We start from the raw sequence: 8,995 nt of genomic DNA on the forward strand, positions 1-8,995 counted from the left end.
CTAATATATGTGGAATTAACTTGATCAAGCTGTATGTAAAAAAATAAATCACACTAATTTATAACTAGTTTCTTTTCTGGGGGAAAAATGTGAAGGAACATGAAATCAATGTCCTGCATTCAATAAAAAATTACTTGACAGACTCCCCCACAAAAAAAAGTCCTGAAACAGACAGCTCCATGGCTGAATTCTACCATAAATTTAAAGAAGATTTATCACTGATCCTACTTAAATTATTTCAAAAAAAGAGAAGAAGGAATACTCCTAGAGATATTCTAGGAAGCAAGCATAACACTAATAACAAAACCAGGCAAAGATATTACTAAGAAAGAAAACTACAGACCAATAACACTCATGAACATAGACATAAAAAGCCTTAAGAAAATCCTAGCCAATAGAATCCAAAAGCACATATTGTATAAGACCGTTATTGCAAAATGAGTATAAGGATCCAAGAGGTATGGGAGAGGTTGGAAGCAGAGGGATGTGGATGTGCAGGGAGAAGAGGGGATTAATCTTTGGATTGTACCATTTGATGGGGGGGGTTGAGGAAAATAGAATTTGTTCTAATTTATATTAGAATTTTGTAAATAGACTAAAAATTTAAAAATAAGGAAAAACAAAAAAAATTCATCATGATCAAGTGGGATTCATAACAGACATGCAAGGATTGTTCAACAAAAGAGAAATAATCAAAATCATTCACCACATTAGCAAAGCAAATAATAAGAACCATATGATTCTAGCAATTGTTGCAGAAAAGGCCTTTGTCAAAATTCAATACTCCTTCCTAATTAAGACTCTCATCAAAATTAAAATAAAAGGGAATATCCTCAACATAGTTAAAAGTATATATGCAAAACAAAGAGCCAATATCATTCTCAATGGAGAAAAACTAAAAGCATTTTCTTTGCGAACAGGGACCAGACAAGGATGACAATGTCACAATTTCTGTTCAATATTGTACTGGAAATGCTTGCTAGGGCAATATGACAAGAGAAGGAAATAAAAGGCATCCAGGTCAGCAAAAAGAGATGGTTAAACAGTTGCTATATGCATATGATAGGATAGTGTACACAGAAAACTCCAAAGACTCAACCAAAAACTATTAAAGCTAGTAGACCAATTTAGCAGAGTGGCAGGATATAAGATCAATATCTAATAATCAGTGAGATTTCTCTATAGTAACAAAGAGAACCCAGAGAGGGAAATAAAAAAAGTAATACCATTTACAATAGCCAACCACAAATTTAGTTACATGGGAGTGAATCTAACTAGAAACACAAAAGACTTGAACCAAAAAAACCCTACAGAACATTTCTGCAAGACACAATAAAAGACCTACATAAATGGAAAAATGTTCCCTGTTCATAGATAGCAAGACTCAGTAATATGAAAATGACAGTCTTACCAAAAGCAATCTACATGTTCAATGCAGTCCCAATACAGATACCACATGTATTTTTTTAAAGTAGATAGAAAGGGAAATTGTCAAGTTTCTTTGGAGAAGAAAGAGACCTAGAATAATGAAAGCACTTCCAAAACACAAAAATGAAGTGGGAGATGTAGCACTCCCTGACCTCAAAATCTATTACACAATAGTAGTAAACAAAACAGCATTGTACTGGTACAATGACAGGCAATTAGACCAATGGAACAGAATTGAGAACCCAGAAATAGACCCAGCTACCTATGGTCAACCGATATTTGACAAGAAAATAAAACTTATCAAATGTAGAAATAATGACCTCTTCAACAAATGGTGCTGATAAAACTGGACTGCTATCTGCAGAAAGCTGAAATAGGATATACATTTCACACCACACATACACACACACATCACTCAAGGTGGATCAGACACCTGGGAGTAAATCCCAAAACCACAAATTTTGTCAGAGACAAACTGGGATCAATCTTACATGGCCTAGTCTGTGGTATAAAGAGACTGCCAAAGACAGCCAGATGTACACAATCTGAAAAGAATACATTTGACGAGTGGGACCTTCTAAAGACTAAATCCCTGTGCACTCAAAAATTTTTTCCAACAGAATGAAAAGAACTTATTGGTTGGGGGGAAAAGACTCCAAACATTTGGTAATGCCATTTCAGACAGAGATCTCATATCAAAAGTTTACAAAATCCTACAGGGCTTCCACAAGAAAAAGACTGATAACCCAATTACAAAATAGGCAGAAGACATAGAAAGACTTTTCACAGAGAAAGATACTCATAGAACCAACAGACACATGAAGAAATGCTCCAAATCACTGGCAATAAGAGAGATGCAAATCAAAACCACATTGAGATACTATCTCACTCCAGTAACACTGACAAAGCTTAACAGGATGGCAAGTAATAAATGCTGGAGTGGATGTGGTAAAATAGGCCCTCTTATATATTGTTGGTGGGATTGTAAAACGGTACAACCAAGCTGGAAGGCAGTTTGGCATTCCCTCAAAAAGCTGAAAAAAGAAATTCTATATGACTCAGCTATTCCACAGCTTGGGTGTGTGTGTGTGTGTGTGTGTGTGTGTGTGTGTGTGTACATGCATGCACACACATGCACGCTAAAATGAGAACTGAGGTACCAATAGAATAGAGACTTGTATACCAATGTTCATAGTAGTGTTATTCACCATCACAAGAGCATGGAAACAGCCCCAAATGTAACAACCACAATGGAATGAGTTGAGAAATTATGGTACATTCACATGATGGGATACCACGCAGCATGCAGGAGCAATGATTTTGTAAATTACTACTCAACTTGTGAGAGACTGGAGGGAATAATGCTAAGCAATGTAACTCAGTCCCATAAGGACAAATACTGTAAAATACCATTATTGAAGAAAGTGTATGAAGATCCAGTGTGGGAGGGTGACAGCAGACAGGTGAGTATGGGTAGGATTGCAGTGGGGGTGGAGGAGTGGTTATATAGGATTGCACAATTTGATGGCTGGAAGGAGGGGTATTTAAAGGAAATAGGAAAGGTCCAGTGTGAAAAAATAATGTATACAAACTTTGCAATTAAACCAGTATAAAATAAAAATTTTATTTAAATTAGAAAAAGAAAGTTAAAATAAAAAAAAAATAAATAAAAATAAATTCCACCCAGTTGGATTCAACCATGTGCTTTTGGATTGGCAGCATGACTTTTTGTCCATTAGTCTTGGATTATGAGGATGGCGTAGGATAGGGCAAAGGTTAGATCTGTTGTTCATAGAATTGCTGTGATTCATAGAGAGCTCTGTAGGCCTAGTGAATAGAAAGTTACACAACCAAGCCAAAGGTAGGTGATTTTAATCTGTGGCCTTCAGGCCTGGTTTTAATTGTTTTTGGCCAAACATTCTTCTACGTGGCATAGCAGTGGTCTGTCAGTTTGCTGTACAGAGGTAACGAGTGGTTGCTGTGATGCTAAACACTGTGACATTGATGTGTCAAGTGAGACAATGGTCATCCATGATGGGTAGTGTTTGGTGGCGCTCCCAGATCAAAACGGGCTTGGAATCAGGAGTGATATCCACTTCCAAATAGCTTGCCTCTGGAAACTCTATGAATTTTAAGAAACTATGAAAATTATACAAGTGTTCAGGTCTTTCATTGATAGGGTTGCTATGAGTCATCTATGACTTGATGACACTTGCAAACAACAATAACAATATGAATGGACTAATTGCACTAATTAAGAAGAAAAACAGTAGCAGAATGGATTAAAAAAAAAAAAAGCCCATCAATATGTTGTCTACAAGAGATACATCGAAAAAAAAGAAGAAGAAAAGGCAGACTCAAAATCAAAGGCTGGACTAAAATATACCAAGCAAATGGCAACCTCATAAAAGCAGGAGTGGCAATATTAATCTCTGATAAAATACATTTCAGAATGAAAACCACCATAAAAGATAAGGAAGGGCATTACATACTGATTAAAGGCACAATTAATGAAGAAGACAAAACTTGTTCAACGTTTATGCACCAAATCATAGACCTACAAAATACATAAAGCAACGGTTACCAGAATTGAAGAAAGAGACAACACCACAATAATGATAGGAAATTTCAGCACACCATTATCGCCAAAGGATAGGTCAACCCAAAAGAAACTTAACAAAGATGTAGAGGGCTTTAACTACACAATCAGCCAACTCAACCTTGTGGATGTATTCAGGGAACTGCACCGAACTACAATTCAATTCATTCTCTTCTCAAGTGCACATGGTACCTCCTCCAGAATCAATCACATATTAGACACAAAACAAACATCAACAAATCCAAAAACATTGAAATAATACAAAGGATCTTCTCAGATCACAATGCAATAAAACTAGAAATTAATTACAAGAGCATAAAGCTTACAAAACCATCTATGTGGAAACTAAATAATCTCTGCTAGAACATGACTGGATTGTAAAATAAATAAAGAATGAAATTAAAAAGTTCCTTGAAACAAATGAAAATGAAAATGCAACATACCAAACTTCTGGAAAACAGCTAAGGCAGTCCTCAGGTGACAGTTCATAGCAATAGGCACACACATAAAAAAGGAAGAAAAAAAACCCCAATGATCTAACTCAACACCTTCATCATCTAGAAAAAGAACGACAATCTTACCCTACAGCCTCTAGAAGAAAAGAAATTATCAGGACAAGAGCTGGAATGAGATAGAAAACAGGAAAACAATTGAAACCATAAGACCAGGAGCTTGTTTTTTGAATGACTTAATAAAGTTGACAAACCACTGGCAAACTTAACAAAAGAAAAAAAAAGAAGACACAGATAACTCGATTAAGAAATGATAGAGGTGACATCACAACAGAACCAGAGGAAATTAAATCTATAATATCAGAATACTATGGAAAAACTATAATCTGATAAATTTGAAAACCCAGATGAAGTGGTCAAATTCCTTGAAACTCATGCTCTACCCAGATTGACAAGGACAGATAGAGAACACTTGAACAGACCCATCATAAGAGAAGAAATTGAAAAGAGCATAAAAACAACAACAACAACAAAAAAAAAACAAAAACAAAAAACTTCCCAAAAGACCAAATGACTTCACAGTTAAATTCTACCAAACATTCAGAGAGGGTCTATCACCAATTCTACTTAAACTATTTAAAAATTGAAAAAAGAAGGAACACTTCCAGAGTCATTCTATGAAGCAAACACAACCCTAGTACCAAACCAGGCTAAGATAATACCAAGAAAGAAATGACAGACCAATATGTCTCGAGAATATAGACACAAAAATCCTTAACAAAATCCTAGTCAATAGAATTCAAAAGCACATAAAAAAAAAAAAAAAAACTCATCATGATCAAGTGGGATTCATAATAGGTATGAAAGGATGGTTAATCATAAGAAAAACAATGTAATTCACCATATTAGCAAAATAAATAATAAGAACTATATAATCTTAGAAATTGATGCAGGAAAGGCATTTCACAAAATCCAACACCCCCTCCTGATTAAGACACTTAGAAAAATTGGATTAGAAGAGAATTTAGAAAAAAGAAAAAGAAGGGAATTTCCACAACATAGTGAAAAGTATATATGCAAAGCGAAGAGCCAACATCATTCTCAATGGAGAAAGACTAAAAATATTTTCCTTGCAAACAGCGATCAGACAAGGATGTTCACTGTCACCAATTCAATGTTGTGCTAGAAGTGCTTGCTAAGGCAATATGACAAAAGAAGGAAATAACAGTCATCCAGATCAGCAAAGAGAAGGTTAAAATATCACTTATATGCAAACGTTATGATAATGTACAAAGGAAATCCCAAAGACTCAAAACAAAACAAAACAAAAAAACAACAACAACAAAACCTGTCAGAGTTGGTGGTCAATTTAGTAGAGTGGCAGTATATAAATAAGATCAATAAACAAATATCAAAGGGATTCCTCTACAGTAACAAAGAACTCAGAAAAGGAAATCAAGAAAACAATACCCATGATTGTGCTTTGTTGCGTTCTGTGATGCATGGAAAATGGGCTTCCAAAAAGTCAGTTCTTCTCAGACAGAGAGATCCACCTCCATAAGTGTGGCTGGAATGTTGGCATCAGGGTGTCACACACCCTGGAGGCCTCATTGTGACCCCACTGTGCTGCCCACCAGGACCACCAGCACATATTGCTGCAGTGGTTTTCCAATCATGGCAGGCCTTACCACTCAGCCCGGTGGCCACAAATGTGGTGACAGTGTCCCCAGCACCCCATCTTCTATCCATTACGAAGCCTCAGAATGGAAATTTCTGTCAAGGCTGTGTGTGTATGACTTTCTTCCATTGTTTGAAGGAGATTCTGTATTGAAGCTTTTAACCTCACGCCTTGCATAGTAAAAAAGGATTTGGGGGTTGGTGTTTTGTTCCTGAAAGGGATTTTTTATATGTTTGTTTCCTTTTGGTTTGGTTCTGTTTTGATTTGGCCTTTCCTCTCTTTGTCTTTCATGTAGACCAGATACTTGAAAGGGCAGACAATGGCTGGTCAACTTGTTTACATATTATTTTTTTTGAAACTTACCTTAGATGGAAAATTGAATCATGGATTCTCCAGGCCACTCGTGGCCCTCACCCTTTGCCCTTTTGCCCAGGTTCAGCACCTATCTATTTCTCCTTTCAAATATGTGATTGTACTAGCTCTTTCCGTATGAAAGAATTCTTATTATTTAAATAAAAAAAAATAGTTCAAAAAAGAAAACTGAATATGCTTTCTAAAAAAAAAAAAAATACCATTTATAATAGCCAACCACAAATTGAGACACTTGGGAGTGAATCTAAATAGAGATACAGCAGTGCATCCTGGGTTGGCGCAGCTATGGCGGCTTGTGCCCTTTCCGCCTGCATCCGCCGCCTGCCCGTGGCCTTTGCGCCGCTGTCCCAGGCCACCTCACTGACCGCTGCTCGGCCACTGAGCACTGCCTTGTGCTCCGCGGGAATCCTGATGAGGCGTCGGGTCTCTAAATTCGCACAGGTTCCTGGGGGAGTCACACAGTGCCGTCAGTACAGTGATGCACCTTCATTGACGTTAGAGGGAATCCAGGAACGGGTTATGTCTTGAAGCTGTATAAAATTGACCCAGAAAAGCTTTCAGTAAATTCCCATTTTATGGAAGACCTGGGCTTAGACAGTTTGGACCAAGTGGAGATTATCATGGCCATGGAGGATGAATTTGGCTTTGAAATTCCTGATATAGATGCAGAAAAAGTAATGTGTCCACAAGAAATTGTAGATTACATTGCAGATAAGAAGGATGTGTATAAATAGAATATAAGGCCACCTCTCTTCCCTGAGAGAAGATTCCAATGACTCTGGCGAGCGTCTAGAAGTGAGAAGGCCTGTTAGCATCATTGCCCACTTGGACGGAGTAATACTGTTCAACTTGTATTTAAATTGTCTAAGTGTTTTGTCCTTTGACAATAAATCTATAAGACTAAAAATAAAAAAATTAATAGAGATACAATAGACCCATACAAAGAAAACTATGGAATATTTCTTCAAGACATAATAAAAGACCTAAATAAATGGCAAAATGTTTCCTGTTCATGGATAGGAAGACTCAATATTGTGAAAATGACAATCCTACCATAAACAATCTACATATTCAATGCAATCCTAATACAGATACCAAATTTATTTTTCAAGTAGATAGAAAGGGAAATTGTCAAGTTTATTTGGTGACACAAGAGACCTTGAATAAGCAAAACACTTCTGAAAAACAAAAATAAAGTGGAGGTTATTTTACTTCCTGACCTCAAAGCCACACAGTGGTAGTAACTTAAACAGCATGGTACTGGTACAATGACAGGAATATAGATCAGTGAAACAGAATTGAGAAACTAGAAAAAGACCCAGCTCTCTATGGCCAACTGATATTCGACAAGGAAATCAAATGGGGAAATGACAACCTCTTCAACAAATGGTACTGGCAAAACTGGACTGCTTCCTGCAGAAAGCTGAAACAGTGTCCCAATCATCTCACACTATACACAAAAATCACCTCAAGGTGGATAAGAGACTTGGGAGTAAAGCTCAAAACCATAAAATTCATAAGAGACAAACTGGGGTCAAACTTAGAAGTCTTAGTCTGTGGTATAAGGAGACTGCCAAATATAGCCAGAAATGTACAATCTGGAGAGGATAAAATTGGTGAATGGAACCTTCTAAAGATTAAATCCCTGTGTTCATATAAACTTTTCCCAACAGGGTGGAAGGAAAACCTAGTGACTGGGAACAAGCATTTGGCAATACCAAGTCAGACAAGAATCTCATAATGAAAGTTTATAAAATACCTCTGGGCCTCCATAAGAAAAAAGACTGCTAACCCAATTACAACATAGGCAAAAGACATGACAAGAATTTTCATAGAAGAATATATTCAAATGATCAACAGACATATGAAGAAATGCTCCAAAATACTGGCAATAAAAGAGATGCAAATAAAAACCACAATAAGATTCCATCTCACTCCAAAAACAGTGGCAAAATTTAACAGGACAGCAAGTAATAAATGTTGGAGAGTCTGTGGCAAGAAAGGAACTCTTTTACATTGTTGATGGGATTGTACAATGGTACAACCACTCTGGAAGGCAGTTTTGTGCTTCCTCAAAAACCTGAACATAGACATTTCATATGACCCAGCTATTCCACTGCTTAGAATATCCCCCAAGGAAATGAAAACTGAGGCTCAAATGGAAATTTGTACACCAATGTTCATAGCAGCATTATTCACCATCACACAAACTTAGAAAGAGCCTAGATATTCAACCACAAACTAATGGATTGAGAAGTTGTGGTACATTCATACAGTGGAATACTACACAGCACACAGGATCAATGATTTTGTAAATTACTACCTAACTTGGGAGGGACTGGAGAGCATTATGCTGAGTGAACTAATTCAGTTACACAAGGACAAATACTGTATAAAACCATTATTGTAAAATGAGTATGAGGATCCAAGGGGGGGTGGATATAGAGGGGTGTGGATGAGTGAGTT

General features: G+C 36.7%; 1 pseudogene; it reads left to right on the forward strand.

Moving 5' to 3' along the window:
• Positions 1-6,814: 6,814 nt before the first annotated feature.
• Positions 6,815-7,263, forward strand: LOC102861145 (annotated as a pseudogene).
• The last annotated feature ends 1,732 nt before the right edge of the window (positions 7,264-8,995 follow it).

The sequence above is a fragment of the Elephantulus edwardii genome, unplaced genomic scaffold (genome assembly GCF_000299155.1).
Source record: "Elephantulus edwardii isolate Elephantulus edwardi_28Jun2011 unplaced genomic scaffold, EleEdw1.0 scaffold00034, whole genome shotgun sequence".
Taxonomy (NCBI): Eukaryota; Metazoa; Chordata; class Mammalia; order Macroscelidea; family Macroscelididae; genus Elephantulus; species Elephantulus edwardii.